The sequence below is a fragment of the Myotis myotis genome, unplaced genomic scaffold (genome assembly GCF_014108235.1).
Source record: "Myotis myotis isolate mMyoMyo1 unplaced genomic scaffold, mMyoMyo1.p scaffold_m19_p_9, whole genome shotgun sequence".
Taxonomy (NCBI): Eukaryota; Metazoa; Chordata; class Mammalia; order Chiroptera; family Vespertilionidae; genus Myotis; species Myotis myotis.
Window position 1 is genome coordinate 57,751,438 of NW_023416401.1, and position 17,480 is coordinate 57,768,917.

Genomic DNA, 17,480 nt, shown 5'->3' on the forward strand with positions numbered 1-17,480 from the left:
GGGAAGGCTGGGCAGGGTATTTCTCTGCAGGCATAGGGTTTCCTGAGGGAAGGGAGTGGCCTCGGGCCCGCATGCCACTGACCAAGCGGCTGCCCTGACCACCACTGTGGGCATTCGAAGTGCAAAGATGGAAAAACAACCCTGCAACCAGTGTGGGCAAGGTCAGGTCCTCTTGTGGCCACTACAACCATCTGCCCGATACCCTCCCACTCTGACTTGAGATACTTGATGCTACTTGGGGTCTCAGGTGTGAGGCAGTTCAGAGATGGTCTCTAGGAACTCCGTTTTTTGTAACCTCAGTTTTCATGACCAGATGAGGAAACGGAGGCACAGAGGGATCTGTGACTTGTCCCCAATGAAAGGGGAAATCAGTGGTGGGGCCAAGATTCGGATCCAGGCAGCCTGACTCCAGAACCTTCTGTGGGAAGAGCTGTGTAGTGAACTTTGGGGTCACTAGTTCCAGAAGTTGTGTGTGGAAGACTCTATTCCTCAGCAATGCTAACACAGAAATGAAGCAAAGTGGACAATTAGTGGGATACTTCTTGACTATTTAGCTGTAGACTTCCAGAACTAGAAGGGACCGTGGAGGTCAGTTAGCTCAAAATCATGGTTTGCTGCTTTGCACAGAAGTTCAAGAGGATTTCCTGAAATGCCCCAACAGCGTCAGCAAGTCTGCAATCAGTGGACGAGAAGCAGAAACGGATCCACAACCTTTCATGTGCACTGTGAAAACCCAAAGAGCTCTGTAAATTGAAAGCTCTTCTTTTACTGTTAATTGGCGGTTGACTCATTGCAGGCAAAAATCTGACCTCAACTGCTACGAGTCTGTTTTATACCAGTCAGTGTGAGAATTTGCATATTTTCCTGCAGAGATATCAATTCCTTTCATTCCAGGCGCTACTTCCACTCTGGTGTCACAGAGATGATCCATACTGGCTCAGGGGAGCCATCCTATATAATAAAGAGGTAATACGCAAATTGACACTCACTCTGTCACACCGTCACAAGACGGCTGCACCCACAGAGGAGGCGGGGTTCTTGTAACGAGCTGAAACAAGCAATCTGCAGGGACCTGAGGCTAAGTGGCGCTGGGCTGGGGCAGGGGACCTGCGCCCCCTGCCCTGGTGCCAGGCTGGGGGACCTCAGGCCGTGTCCCCTGCCCCAGTACCAGGCCGGGGGACCTCAGGCTGTACCCTTCATCCTGGGCAACCTGAGGGTGTACCCCTCGTCCAGCAGGGCTTGACGGGGACCTGAGGCTGTGCCCCCCACCTGGCAGGGCTTGATGGGGGCCCTGAAGCTGCATCCCCCACACCTGGCAGGGCTTGATGGGGGTGGGGCCGGCCGGGTTTGGGTCTCACGCGATTTCGAGGTGCACGTGGGTGTGCAGGGACTTGACTCTGGGTCCCACGGCATGCCTCAGACTCTGACAGGAAGAAGATTTTCATATACATTTTACTAATTTTCTTTCATCTCTGACACTTCTATTATAGAGAAAGGACAAATAACAATATTAAAATATTTCCTCTAATTAATTCCCCTTTGATGTGCACGAATTTCGTGCAATGGGCTACTAGTTTGTTAAATATTCAGGAATTTTGTGACCCACTCAGTTGGTAGCTTGAAATTGGCCAGGCTTGGCGTGTTTACATGAAATAAGAATATGCTACAAATCAGGTTCTTTTGAAAAAAATTTCCAAGAGCCCACTGACCAGCGCACCCTGCCCTACACACCACCCGAGGGGTTAAATGTGTGGAGTATGTGCCACTTTACTTTCCCAGTGAATTCCAATTAATTCCAGTAAATTCAACACAGAGGGAAACAGGTTTAAACACGTATCACACGGGGTATCAAAATAACCAATACATATACAAGGAGTTCCATGCCATTCATCATCGGGAAAATGCAAATGAAAGCCAGAGGACAACATCACTGCACCCTCACCACAGCAGCAACCAGTAACCACAATGCCAAGTGCTGGTGAGGATGGAGAACACTTGGAACTCATACGTGGCTCATGGGAGTGGATATTGGCACAACCGCTCCAGAAAACTGTTTGGCAGAATCTATGAAAGCCAAACGTCCATATACCGAATCGCCCAATAATTTCTCTCCTGAGTATTTACTCAATGAAAAACAAGTGCTTATCTTCACCAAAAGTAATAGACAACAATGTTTATAGCTGTTTCATTCACAATAGCACCAAACTGAAAACAATCCAAATGTCCGTAACGGGGAACTGGATAAATGAATTGGGGCATATTTATCCAATGAAATATTCCACAAATTATCACTACATACAACGATGTGGATGACTCTCACAAATGCTACATCAAGGTAAAGAACCCTGCATTATTCCATGTGTATAAAGTTTCACTGCTAATCAGTGATGACCGCTGTTACAATAGTGGTCCCTCTCACGTCTTGTGGACTTTAATTTTTTAAGAAAAGTGCTCAATTTTTAAAAGTATAAAAAATACAAAATTAAGTCTGTGGTGCTCCCAGATGCACAACAGAAGCAAAGTCAAATTCTCCTGGAAGAAAACCCCTCAACCCAGTCCTCAGTGAATTCCCACAGACAATTTTCAAAAATTCAAAGCCTTTAAGAAACACGTCACCCTTAGCAAGACAGAAGAAACAGCAAACAAGAGAGTCGATCCCCAAGGACTTTCGATGTGTGTGTTACCGGACTGGAAATATAAAATAAACACCCATCATGTGTCTAGAGAAATAATAGGAAAAGTCAAAAACACCAATCAGGAGCAAGAGGCTCTCCAAAGAGAACAAGCAGATTTGAAAGAGAACCAGGTCACACGTCCAGAAATAAAAAGTATATTAACTGGAAGTTTAAAACCCTTAGAAAGGTTAAGCAGCAGCTTAACCTCGGATGTAGAGGAAAATGTGAACTGGAATCGGGAGAAACGATCCAGAACACAGCAGAGAGGGGAGGAGAGGGCGAGGGAGAGAGAAAAGGGAAGAGATGAGACACAGAGGATAGACTGGGAAGGTATCACAATGTCTACTTGGAATCCCAAGGAGAGGACAGAGAAAAGGGGGAGAGGCAGCACTCGAGGAATTTCCCAGGCCTGATGAAAGACATGAGTCAACCTGCGGATAGAGGTTAGAAATGAGCTGGGCTCTGGCCGGGTGGCTCAGCTGGTTGGAGCAATATCCCGTACACCTAAGGGTTGCGGGTTCAATTCCTGGTCAGAGCACGTACCTCGGTTGCGGGTTTGACCCCTGGTCAGGGTGAATACAGGAGGCAACCGATTGCTGTTTCTCTTTCACATCAATGTCTCTCTCTCTCAAATCAATGCATGTCCTCGGGTGCAGATTAAAAAAAAAAGAAGAAGAAGAAAGAAATGAGCTGAGAAGACTTGAAAGGACTTTGAGAAATTCACCATTCATTTAAGACACACTGACTGAGCACTTAGGATATAACCAGTATTCCACTGTTAGGCCCTGAGGATGGGAGCGAGGCTGGCTACAGCCATACTCTGCTCAGAAATAAGGAAAGGTAACTGACACTTATTGAGCACCTACTGTGTGCCAGGCACCCAGTAGGTGCTCTCCATAGTTCATCTCATTTCTTCTCACAACAAACCCACGAGGTGAAAGCTATTCTTATCCCCACTACAAGACCACACGGCTGGTAAGAGGCAGAGCTGGGATTCAACCTAGATCTGTCGGATTCCCAGCCTCCAATACTATTTTTTCCGCTTGAATCAGACCGAGGTCTGTGGTTTTTGTCTTAAATACCCACTGAGTGAACCAGTTTTAAAAAGAACAAAACCTGGAAGCAAACCAGGCCAGTCTCAGATGGAGCAGAACGCGATTTGCCTGGGGTCGCTCTCCTGCTCTGAGGCCCTGCCTCATCCACAGGGGCCCCAGCTTGGGTCTGACCCCTGTCTGTAGGGAATCCAGGACACCTGGCAGTGACCTCATTCCACCCTGAAGAGTCAGGGAAGGAGAGCGTGTGCAGGCCACTGCCCATGCTCGGTCCATGTGGACTGACACTGGGTTCAGTGCAGCCCAAGGCTCAGACCCTCCCATGACCTCTCCCAGCAGCCTGGCAGGCCTGGCAGGCGGAGGAGGATGTTCCAGTCACCACTGCAGAACCATCGCACGTGGGGACACAGCGGAAACCCTCGGGTGCACTGGGCTGGCTCCTACATGATGGAAGGAGGACACTGCAGCCTTTCTGGGGTCCCCTGGCTCAACTCTGAGACCCTAATTCAGCACTGATTTTCCTACTGGGGAGGGGTAATAGTTATCTGTTATAAATAGTAAATGTTAAAGTTCTGTTTCTCTTACAAAAAAAACCCCCACTCTGAAACTTAGTGACATAAACTAACCAACAGACACTGACCTCCCCAGAGGCAAGGACACGTGCTCTTATTATCCGCCTTTTGATCCCTCAGCATACAGCAGGTGCCCCCAGTGACCGCTGGACAAATCAGGGCCTCCCTGGTGGAGCACAGAGCCTCGTTCAAGGTCTGCAGGGACTCCTGAGGGTCTGAGCTGAGGCCGCCACAGCAAAGCCCTCTGTCCCTGGCCTTTCCATGCGCCACCAGCTTCCATTCACCAGAACCGCCTGCTGACAGCGCCTCCCCACCTAGAGCCTCCGGCCCCCACATTTTGGTCCTCAGTCCCCGGATGGACACACTCTGAGGGCATCCACGGGCTTTGTCACCTCTTAAAAGCTGTTGTAAGGCCCTAACCGGTTTGGCTCAGTGGATAGAGCGTCAGCCTGCGGACTCAAGGGTCCCCGGTTCGATTCCGGTCAAGGGCATGTACCTTGGTTGCAGGCACATCCTCATTAAGGGGTGTGCAGGAGGCAGCTGATCGAAGTTTCTCTCTCGTCGATGTTTCTAACTATCCCTCTCCCTTCCTCTCTGTAAAAAATCAATAAAATATATTTTTAAAAAAAGAGAAAAAAGCTGTTGTAGGTCAGGACGGCACACATACTGCTGGCGGGTGTCGTAGGCTTTGTTCTCCCAAATGCAGAACCTGGCTGAGGACCAGGGCGTAAGACTTTAGCTGGGATGAGGGAATGAGCTGGGAAAGGCAGGCAGGCCAACTGCGGTGCTCATGCCTGAGTTACCATCATGGGCGACTGTCCGTGAGGGGTGAGGACGTCTTTCTCCACCCCAACCTCACATCCCTTGGGTTGAGGTGGCTCCTGGAGCAGGGGAGGGTGACTGTGTGGGTTACTGCAGGACAGGGCACCTCCGGGCAGGGTCAGAGAAGCCATCAGCGGCACCTCGGCACGAGGGCAGGGCACACCAGCCTCTGCCTAACAGCAGCATTCAGACAAGCATTTGTGTCACAGGTGAGTGGCCGTTAGCACATCAGTGACACCTGGCTTGAGGCACAGGTGAGAGAGAGAGCTTCTGGGAGCTCCAGGTAACTGTTCCTTTACCTTCCACTCAAGAACGCAGGTAAGTGGGGCAATACCGTTACATGAAGAGCTTTGAATTCACTCAATTTGATCATATTTAAAGCAAATCACTTGAAGAATCGAGGACTTTAACAGTTATTGGTGCAATAAACCTCAGATCCTGTTGGAGGTTGGAAACCACTGCCCACAGGACCTATGAACCAGGAGATCACGGTTCAATTCCCGGTCAGGGCACAAGCCTGGGTTGTGGGCTCGATCCCCAGTGGGGGGTGTGCAGGAGGCAGCCGATCAGTGATTCTCTCTCATCATTGATGTTTCTCTCTCTCCCACTCCCTTCCTCTCTGAAGTCAATAAAAAGATATTAAAAAAATTTTTAATCCATATACTTAACCAGCTTCTTACCCCTTTGTTCTCTGTACCTCAGTTTCTCCATCTGTAAAATAGGAGCAAATAACAGTACCCCATTGTCATGATTAACTAAGACAGTGATGGGAACACTCTGCCAACGACTGAGTGTGAGCTGCTGGTTTCCTTATTTCTGGCTGAAGCTCTGGCCTCTTAGTCTGTCTCTGCCCCTGATGGCTGCCCATGCAGGGCTGGGCCACAGCCACCGGGAAGGGCTCTTGGTTTGCAGGGGAATCACTGGTAGCCTCACCAGCTCGCTAATGACAACACGGCTCCATGGCATCTGTTCTGATTTAACTGTAGACTCATCAAGAGACCCAGAGCCGCTCTCTCCCCTTCCCCGTCAGGCGGACTGTGGCCCCGGCGAGCACACCTGCATGTGAAAGACAGCGGGGAGCCCTCCTGGGCCCTCCTTCAGGGGATGGCGGAGGTAACCCAGGACCGCTCTGCCCAGGGCTCACGGTTCCCCCAGCCTCCATCTGGCCAGCACCTCCCAAGTAGAGTTCCATGACCAGGCCTTTGCCTTCGCGGTCCCACATGCCCTTCTCATTCATCCTATCTCTACGCAGCCACGTTTTCCAGGTTCAACCTAAAGCCACCTCTGGTGGGAAGCCTCCCCCTCTGCCCTTCCACAGAAGCTGATCTGGCTCATCCGGAGACCCTGACACGTCCGCACTGGCGGCACCTCCTTCATGACGGGGCTCTCCTTCCCACAAGCATGGCCCCGTGCCCATCATGGGACTGGGTTCAGGAAACTGACCGAATGAAGACGTGAATGGAGGGAATCTATACAGAAATCCCCATGGCCCGGAAGAACCTGGAGCCAAGAGCCCCGCTTCCCTCCAGAGCTTGGGCCTCCTGACAGACATGCCGGCCCCTGGGAGGGCTCACCCATCCGAGTGGTCCCTGCTGCCCTTCCCCAGAGGCCGGGCAGCTCCTGGTGCTTCTCCTGCCTTCCTGGAGATGACCTCTCCGTGCTCACTCGGGGAGCTTGGATCAGCGGGCAGGCACAGGGCGGAGAGAAGTACCCCCACACGGGTCCTCACACCCACCAGAACAGAACTATGCACCATCTTGCTGCCTTATTTCCTGAGAACCCCATGAACCAGACCAGACGAACCACTGCTCAGCAGCAGCAAGAATGACAGTGAAATGGGCTGAACCTCACCCCAATAATAATTTCCTTATTATCTCATTCAATCCTTTGAGTCACCCAGGGCGGCACGGTACTGTTCCCTTTTGCAGATGAGCAAACTGAGAGGTGAAAAGACTTCGTTAGCAACGGCAGAGGAGGATTTAAACCCCATTTGGTTCCAGAGCCTCCGCCCAGTGATGCCCACACACGCTGTCCCCTAGCTCCGGCTAGCGCCCCTGACCCCTGACCCTAGGTCACCCTCGTCTCAGGTGGGGTCCGTGGACCCAGGTCGCTGCCCATGGCGCCTGCCGCCTGGCATGAATGAACAGCTCATGAATATGCAGGCCGGCCCCACACACTGAGCACTCAGCTAAATCTGATCACAATGCTGGATAAATTAAGCGGCAGGATACATGCTGTTCAGGGAGGGGCCTGGGAAGGGGGAGAAGCAGTGGGAGAAGCTCCTCCAGGCGCTGCCAGCCGCTCCCAAACAGCCGAAATGAAGTTCCCTTCCGTGGGGGAGGATCCTCCCCCCATCTCCACCCTCCCCCAGTTCCTATGGCAACGAGGAGCCAGTTTAGGAGGGAAAATGCCTGGTGATGAGCAATACGGGGAGGGACTAAGAATAGCAGCTGGGGCTGCAGGAGACAGGTGTCCACAGGGAGTCTTTCCTGACGGGAGGTGAAGGGGAGGGCCTGGTCCCGCCCAGCACCCCCTCAGGCCCCTGGCAGCATCAGAGAGGGCGTGGAGACAGAACCAGGTGTGGCCAGACCCAGGGTCGAATGCTGGGGGCGTCCTCGGGTAATAACGGAATACTGACAGCAGCTACACACCCAGGGAGCATTTGTTCAGAGCCCCACAACGGAGGAAGGCACTGTGACATGTTACAGGGGAAGTGAAACGCAGAGGTGTGAAGTGACGTCTCCAGCCCCACACAGGTGAGACTGGCCCGGCATCCTGGCGCCAGGCCTCCCACTGCCCTAATGCCTGCGGCGGCACCACGCCACCTGTAACGCCTTCTTCACGGCAGATCTTCCTCGCCATTCAGCAGTTTGACGGAGCAGCTACTATGCTGTGAGCACTTATTCTAGGCCCTGGGGGCGCAGCCAGGAGCAGGACAGGGTTGCTGCCTTCAGGGAGCACATTGCTGTTGGGTGGAGCGGGGTGGCCCAGACAGGCGGTGGGCTCCAGGGCCCAGGCCAGAGAAAGAACGATCGATCGTGGGAAGCCAGGGACAGACCTGAAGGCTTCTCAGAGCTCAGAGGATGTGGAGCCTGGGTGACAATGTGAGCTCTAAATCCAGCTCTGCCACCTGCTGGCTACCAGATCTTGGGGTAAGAGAGTTACTTCATCTCTGTGCCTCACTCTCCGTGTATGGCATGGGGGTAATAGCAGACCTACTTCTTGTGAAGAGTGAGGCCCTACATTTAAATACTTGGGATGGTGCCAGGCATGCCAGCTATTGATATTTTTATTAGACCACTCAGGTGAGAGGCCCGCTCTCCCCACGCTACCATCCCAAGCTCAAGGGGCCAAGGGAGGGCCTATGTCCTTTCTCCGAGCCCCTCTGACCTCAGTATTCCAGAAACCGTCCTCCCGGGTGAAAGGGCGGGGAGGGTGGCCAACAAACTCCCGGGTTCGCCGCCCACCTTGCCTTCCATAATCAGGCGTGAGCACGGTGGGTGTTCCTTTAAATCCTCACCTGGGCATATGCTTATTGATTTTTAGACAGAAGGAAAGGGAGGGAGGGAGGGAAGGGAGGGCGGGAGGAAAACACATCGATGTGAGAGAGAACATCGACTGGCCACCTGCCATACGTGCTTTGACTGGGGATGGAACCCGAAACCTAGGTATGTGCCCTGATCGGGATTCAAATGTGCAACTTTTGGGTTTAGGGGACGACATTCCAACCAACTGAGCCACACCATCCGGGGCAGGTGGGTATTTCTGAGGGAAGCACACCATTGCCCACCCGCTGCTCCCAACACAGAGCGGGAGAAGGAAAGAGGAAGGAAGCTACGGAGCGGTGAACCTCACCTGAATCCAGTGACCAAAAGGGACCCAGTTGGGGCAGAACCTTAATCCGGACCAAAGACCTGCCTCCCTGAAGCACGCGGCCTGGGCTGCCGCACTTCGAGTTCTCACTGAGCAGCTCCAACGTCCTTCTTTTCACTTTTCAATGGCAGTTGACATGCAATATGATATTAGTTTCAGGCGAACAAAACAGTGGTTAGACATTCATGTAACTCATGAACTGATCCCCCTAGTAAGTCTATACCCACCTGGCACCAACATAGTCACTGCAATATTATGGGTTACACTCCCTATGCTGTACCTTCCATCCCCAGGACTGCTCTGTAACTGTCAACTTGTATTTCTCAATCACCTTTCCCACCCAACCCCCAATCTCCCTCCCATCTGGCAACTATCAGTGTGTTCTCTGTATCTATGAATGTGCTTCTGTTTTGTTTTTTAGATTCCACATATAAGCCTGACATTCTAACTCACCACACAGCATGCTTGGCTCCGTTGTACTAGAGAGGGAATGAGTAAACAGGCACTCAGTGAGCAGCACAAGTGAAAAGACACAGAAATGCTGGGCCTAAGGAGGTCGTCCCGCCAGCTTCCGTCCAGACCTGCTTGGCCTCCTCGCTGTCAGATGCACTTGCCACGCCTTCCAGAGTCCTTGACCTCAGCCAGCCAGGGCCCCCGCTTGCACTCAGGGATGTGCGGGCTCTTAGCTGCAACGGCTGCATCATCTCAAGGGGTGCTTTGGGGCTGCCTGAGAATGTCCTCCCGCTGGAAGGTCTGGCCCCTGGGAAGGCCTTCATTCAGACCCTGGTGCTGGTCAATCGAGAGGCCTGGACAGCATGGCCTCTGCTCTGGGGTGGCTGCCTCCCCTGGCTCCCCCTCTCCTCTTTCCTCCCCTCTCCCACTCCCCACTTTCTCCCTCTGTGTCTGGCTAACTCTGAGCTTGCCTTTTTCTCAGGTGGCTTCCTCTCCCAAGTCTGAACAGAAGGAGACCCCGGAGAACAGAGCAGATGGAGAGGCACCGAACGAGGACAGTCAGTCGCAGTCGGACTGCGACCCTCCTCCTCCCTCTCTGGGCTTCTTCTTCCCCGTCGGCCAGGGCTGTCTCCCACCCCAGCACCTTGGTTATATGATGCCACCTGCTCCCACACTGGCCACCCCATTCTCTCCTCTGCCCAGGCTGACCTTCCGCCAGAGTGGAGCTCGACCCACTCCCTGCACCTCCGGGCCGGCAGCCAGGGCGCACTGCACCTGCAAGGCCAGCGGCTCACACCTGCTCTCCAGTTTTTAAGCACCAACTGCCCGACAATATCTTGGACGCAGTTTTTCTCTTCTCAGAACAATGAAGACTGGGAACATGTCATCGTTATTCTCCAGCTGCCCTGGTCTCAGGGGAGTGGGAATTTGTAGGCACAAAGAGGGTGTATGACCTGCCCAGGATATTCATGAGGAGGGCTGGGAGAGCCCCAGCAACTGGCTTGTGAGCTCAGGGCCTCTGTGAGCCTTGTTTTGAGCCTGGCTTCCTGGGGGGAGCTGGGAGCACAGATGAGCCTTTCTGGGCAAAGGCCCTATTCAAGGCCAAGGCCTCTTTCTAAGCAATTAGCCCGGAGAGCAGGAGACGCAGCGCAAGCTCCCTGCCTGGTTCTATAGAAGGTGGGTCCATCCAGGAGACACCAACAAAGCATGGTTGAGCCTCTGTGCCAGCTTGGTATTCAGACTTAGGTCAGGAATGATCCAGGATCAACAACAGAAAGCCCCTTGGCCCAGGAATTCCTCTACCTTCAGCCCAAGGATGGGTGCGGATAAGAAGCAAGGATCTTCTCCAAAGATGCTCATTACAGAACTGTTCATACTCGAGAAAAATCAGAAATCTCCCCAACAGTAGGAGTGGTTATGCCCAGGATCATACCCCGAAGGACACACTGTGTGGCTGGCAAAAGTAATGCTGTGGATATAAATTCACTGACACAAACCACGGGCCAAGATGTTACCAAACAACATGCATGATGGAATCCCATTATGTGTGTGTACATTCACACACACATATATGGGAAAAAACAAGCCACGTGTTTTATAGCGAAATTCTTAACCATATCATGGCAATAAGAATTAGGAAAACTTATGAAGTTTTTTCCCTATCTGTATTTTCTGATTTTCTTTATTACATGCTCATTGTAGTAAGAGAGAATAGAGCCATAATTTTGCATTTATCTCTTTTTAAGTGTAAAAACACTTTGACCAGTAATTCCAATTTTAGGAAGTTGTCCCAAGGAAATAATTAGGATAAACATGAAGATTTAGAAAAATAAACAATGCCCTGTTTCTCACAGGGGAAAAACAGACTCACGGTAAAATGTTTACAATAAGAGATTGGTTGAAAATATGGTGGAGAGATATGGATGCTACACAGCCACTAAAAATCATGTCATAGAAGCGCAATTGTTGTCTAGGACAGATGTTTGTGAATATATGATTGGAAGAAAAAGACAGGTTTTAGAACATTACGTACTGAGTCAGCCGCTCTTTCTATAACATGTGCTTGGTCCAAAATCTGGAAGGATATATGTATGTTTAGATGCTAATGATGGTTTCATTTAGAGGGCTTGATTACAAGTGATCTTAATTTTCTTCCTTACACGTATTTCCTAATTATTTTACAACAAATATGCATTATTACATAATTCTCAAAATTATTTTTTTCAGTAGGAAAAATAATCTATTCTGAGAAGTCAGAAAGTGAGGAGGCAGTGAGCTGCACCCCATACTCCCCTCCAGGGCAGGGGGGGGCTGAAGCACTGGGGAGAGGGCTGGGCTGGGTTGGGGGAGCCAGCTCTGAGCTGGAGGAGACTCCCAGCGCCTGAAGGAGCTAAGGAAGCACCCCCCGCCCCCACCCCAGGCCTGCTCTCTGCCATTCACCCTCTGGAATTAGCTTGCAGAGACGGTTTTAGGAAGCCCGTGGGCGGTTGGAAACAGCTTGTGAGCAGAGCTGGAGGCCGGCTGAGAGCTGCTGAGAGTGAGTGCCCAGAGGAAGACAAGGCAGAAAATAAAAGGAAACCAGTACCCTTTTCCAATATTAATTTTTGGTTTGATTAAAAAAACACACAACAAAACACAGTTCTCTGAAAAATGAAAAATGCTTGCTTTGGCCCAATGCTTCCCCCTCTGGCTTTCCTCATCCCCTCCATTACCCCAGAGAGTGGCCAAGTCTAAGCCTGTGAGGCCAGGACCAGGATTCTGGTCTCACCAATACCACTAATTTGCTGTGCAGCCTTAAACCACTCGCTCACCCTCTCTGGGCTTTAGTTTTCTCTTCTGTCACATTGGTCTGGAATGGACTCAACATTCTCTTCCCACTCGAAGGCTCATGCTCCTGGGATTCCATCTCAGGGCCCTGGCAGCCAGCTGGACCAGGTGTGCCCAAGGCCTCTTTGCAGGTCTGAGATGAGATTTGTGCTTTGAGATCCTTGAGGAACTGAAATATGCTGGCAATGGCCTTTGGGTTTTGCAGCCACAGTTCTAGGATACAATGGTATTAACATGCTAAGATTCTAGTCTAGGTTCTAGTCAAGGGGCTGTCCACTTTTCAATATCGACGACCCTCCCTCTCCAATCTGAGCCTGGCACAGAGTCTCACAGTGTTGGGTCCTGTAAGCAAGACACATGGGTTCGGACCTCAGGTAGCCTCCTGAATTAGATAGGAGAGTGACAGCTCACGAGTATGGTGCCCAGGTGACCAGGCAAAGGGGGACAGGCAGCTCTGGCATGTCCTCGTAACTCAGTGGTGCCCAGCACACAGGTCCTGGCTCCAGAAGCTGCACACAGGAGGGGCCGGGAACGTCTTCAGCTCAGTCCCTGCCCTGGAGGTGAGGAGCACACAGCCCCTCCCTTCGGGGACAGGGCTGGGGTTCCACAGGAGCCTGGGGCAGAGTGAGAGCTACTCGCAGGAGGAGGAACGGAAGGAGGAAGCCAAAAGTGGTAAGGAATTGTGGATGAATAGGCCATCTGGAAAAGCAGATGGGTGGAGCCCCAAAACGGCGCCAGCACCAGGGATGGGGAGTCGGAGATGTTAAAGGAATCTAGGCGGGCTTTTTCTGGGTGGAGAATTCTCTGGGCGGGTCCTGAGGGGAAAGATAATGGTCTTAGCAAGTGGAATGTGGTCTAAGCAAAAGGGAATGTCAGCTTGGAGTGGTCTGAAGGTCAGTTCCCTGGGGAGGGGCGTTGATTCAATGATTTGATCAGACCTAACACACAGGACAGCCTGGACACGTCCTGACACACATGTGAGGTGACCTTGGATGAAGCCTTTGCCCTCTCTGAGCCTGTCTCCCCACGACCCTAGGAGGAGGCACCTGCTACCCTAGAAGGAGGGCCCCACGACCCTAGGAAGAGGGCACCCGCTACCCTAGGAGGAGGGCACCTGCTACCCTAGGGGGAGGGCCCCACTACCCTAGGGGGAGGGCCCCACTACCCTAGGAGGAGGGCCCCACTATCCTAGGAGGAGGGCCCCACTACCCTAGGGGGAGGGCATCCACCACCCTAGGGGGAGGGCATCCACCATCCTAGGGGGAGGGCATCCACCACCCTAGGGGGAGGGCATCCACTACCCTAGGGGGAGGGCATCCACCACCCTAGGGGGAGGGCATCCACTACCCTAGGAGGAGGGCCTTTGAACCAGATCAGTAAAGACAAACAGGCTTTCTCTCCCATGCCAGCTCCCCGGTGTGCAGAGGTGCCTGTGCATCACACTGAGAAGGAAAGGGGTCATGATCAATCTGTCATGTCTCTCCAGAGTGAGGGACAGGAGGGGCAGCTGTGCTGGGACACACCCAGCCTGGATAGAGAACAGCCACTACATCTCCTCATCCCGCCCCCCCCCCCCCCCCCCACCACTCGCCTCCTAGTTCTGTGAGCCCATGAGCCTGAAAGCCTCCTCCAGTACCCCTCAGGGTCCCCACTTGCGCCATGGAGGCGGGAAACAAGCCGAGCCTCTGTGGGAGGAGCCCCCGGACATTGTGCGCTGTGGCCCAGCACAGCCCCCAGAGGCCCGTGGCCACCGTTGCACAGCCGTTGCCGGGCCAGCTCCCCATCACTCTCCCCTCTAATGGTCCGACAGATGCCCAAGCTTGTGTTCAGTGTGTGCCGGGAGCCGGTCCATGCTTGCTGTTTCAAGGGACCTGGCATATATGGCATACTGTTCTTAATATGTTTGCTCACCTTCTTGGCACTATATGTTTTAACCAAGGTCACCTCTCTGAGAAAGGTTGTTTCCCCAGGTAGGGATTTTCCCCTGAAGTTAGGGAGGGAATAAAACCTCTTAACTAAGTGCCAGGCGGGTAATTAATCACTTTAACTATGAACAATCATGCTTAAGCTACATAATCTTTACTCCCTGGAATGGAGATAAGAAACGCCCTAACCTTTGGAATAGAGATTGATAGGATTGGAATCAACTGGTATAAATACAGATGTAACAAGACAGAACTTAGAAGACAGAACCTACACAGAACCTAGAGACAGAAGAACTTCGCTGGAGAGAACATGGCAAAAGATCCTGGACAGAAACTGGCAACAGAACCTAGAGACAGAACCTAGCGAGAGAACATGGCAAAAGATCCTGGACTGAACCTGACTATAGAACATGGCAAGAGAACCTGACTAGAACCTGGTGACTGAACCTGGCTGGAGAACCTGGACAGAACCTGGCTGGAGATCAAAACCAGAACTTCGCTGGAGATCCAGACCAGAACTTGGCTGGAGATCCTGGCTAGAGATCCTGGCTAGGCTGCTGATCAACTGAACCCTGTCTCCGTGTCATTCCTTCTTTGCCGACTCCGTCCACACCTTTGGGAACCTCTGGAACAGGATTCCCCTAGGTAAACACCACCCCCCCCATTGAGAACCCCACACTCGGGACGGATAGGACTCCACCAGGGTACTGCAGACCCCCCTATAGAGGATAAGTAGGGTAAGAAGGTGGATAGTACAGAACTTAGATTGAGAAGATGTGCCATACTGAGTCCAAAGAAAGAAGACTCTGTATTGATCTTTAGATTAAGAAGATGTGCCATACTGAGTCTAAAGAAATAAGACTCTGTATTGATCTTTTAACACATATGCTTGCTAGCAGAGGAATTAAGGTTACTCCCAGTCAGACAGAACGTTTTATACAAGAAGTATGTCCATGCTTTTCTGAGGAAGGAAAGGTAAATGTAAAGGCATGGGAGGAGGCAGGCCCAAGGAGCCTTATCCTTAACCCCACTGCAGCCTTTCCACCCCGGGAAAGTGCAGGATTGGCAAGCTCTCCCTGGGGTGATAGATCAGGACTCAGGTAATAGCGGAAAGCGCCAATCCTACTCTTAAAATGGATACAAGAGAGCATTTCAGGTTTTTCTTTTTAATGCCTGCTTTTAAAAAATAAAAAAGGGGGAATGACCGAACAAGAGTAAAGAGCGAGAGAGGCACGGAGGACGCACTGTGAGTGATGTGCGTGCGAGGGGCCTCTCCTCCCCACCTCACCCCGCCGTGTCCCGGATCGAGGACGGAGAGAAAGGAGGCATCACTGACCTGTGGTGCGCCAGGCACTTTCACGTTCTTACTCCATTTGCTCTTCACGCTTGTCTGAGAGGTGGCTGCGGCCCCCATTTAGCAAACCAGGAAACAGCCTTGGAGATGCTCAGTGACTTCCCTCATAGCAGGGGCAAGGCTGGGACTCTGGCGCGTTCCAGAGCCCAGGTGTTTCTTCTTCCCAGCAAATGGCCACCCACCGAGCTGGATAATATGGTGATAAGAGCACCACACCTGTGGCTCAGAAAGACCTCTGACCGGCCCGCAGCTCCTTCCCTGAGTTTCGTGGGACACTGACTGTTCACAACGCCTCACTGGTCTCACGTAAAATTGGATATGTCTCCATCTGCTCTCTTGGGGGCTCTCACATTAACCCCTACCTTGACCCCGCTTCTGGCGCCTCCCCTTTGAGACACACTCAAGAAAGAATGACAGGAGCCGCCTCGGGGCCTAGCAGCGTCCACCTCTCACCCAGGCAGGTCAGCTCTCCTGCAGGCGGTGAACCGGCCCCCGTGGACGAGAACACCCGGCTCAGCACCAGGCGAACATAGTAAAGCAGGGAAGGTGCAATCCACTGGCTTGTCAATGTGCTCTCGGTTGGCTTGCAGTGTTGTTTTTAAAAATTCTGAATTCGTTGCCAACACTTAAATATAGAGAAGCTCTACATAAAAATCCAGATTTCCAGCTTCTCTAGAAAACATGTAAGCTCTGACAAGTCTGCTTTGAATCGGCCGCTCTGGGCAGGCGTTGGGAATGCAGACATGCTCTCTGTCCACTGAGCACATGGCTGCCTGGCCCCGTCGGCGTCTGAGTTTGCCTCACCTGGAGCCAGGGGTAAGGCCTTACGCTTGGGAGCCAGGCCTCCCGGGTTAGTCGCAGCACTTGGCTCAACCACAGTGTGACATTGGGAAGCCCCTAACCCAGGGGTGGGCAAACTTTTTGACTCGAGGGCCACAATGGGTTCTTAAACTGGACCGGAGGGCCGGAACAAAAGCATGGATGGAGTGTTTGTGTGAACTAATATAAATTCAAAGTAAACATCATTACATAAAAGGGTACGGTCTTTTTTTCCAATAGTTTTATTCATTTCAAACAGGCCGGATTCGGCCCGTGGGCCGTAGTTGGCCCACGGCTGCCCTAACCCTTCTGGGCCTGCTTCCTCACTGGAAAAGTGGGGATTCCCCTAGGACAGTGGTTGGCAAACCGAGGCTCTCAAGCCACATGTGGCTCTTTGACCCCTTGATTGTGGCTCTTCCACAAAATACCACGTGCGGCCACACATGTACAGTACAGTTGAAACTTCGTGGCCCATGCGCAGAAGTCGGTTTTCGGCCTGGGCGAGTCTATTTTGAAGAAGTGGCGTTAGAAGAAGTGGGGGGGTGGACATATAGAGGATGAATGAAAGGAGACGGACGAAACAAGCCTACAAGACGAGTGTGGATGGGAGAGTTGGAAGGGGTAGACCTCAGCGAACGTACCTCAATCAGATTGAGGACGTTTTTAGCAAAGGCCAGCTTAGGAGTACCCTAATTAAATTAATAACAATGTACCTACCTATATAGTTTAAGTTTAAAAAATTTGGCTCTCAAAAGAAATTTCAATCGTTGTACTGTTGATATTTGGCTCTGTTGACTAATGAGTTTGCCGACCACTGGGCTAGGATCTCCTTCATAAGGACACTGCAAGGCTTCACAGAGCGAATGTATGTAGAGCTACTGTCACAGTTCAACCCGCTGCCTGGCACGTGGCACTCCGGAAATGGCGGCCATGGTCATGACCACCACACCCTCTCCTGATAGAGGCCAAGAGGTCAGGGGCAGCAGCAACAGCAGCGCTGGATCGATGCCCTCCCCACCCCTCTGGCCCATCCTGGAGCTCTCCCTTGCTGCACACTCACTCGGGGCGGCAGCAGTCTTGTCTGAGTGATGCATGTAAAACAGCAGATC

The 17,480-nt window shown here is 52.0% G+C and overlaps 1 protein-coding gene across 1 annotated transcript in view; it reads right to left on the reverse strand.

The window, feature by feature from the left end:
* Positions 1–17,480, reverse strand: part of AAR2 (AAR2 splicing factor) — a 58,574-nt gene that overhangs the window by 13,399 nt on the left and 27,695 nt on the right. The window lies entirely within an intron of this gene.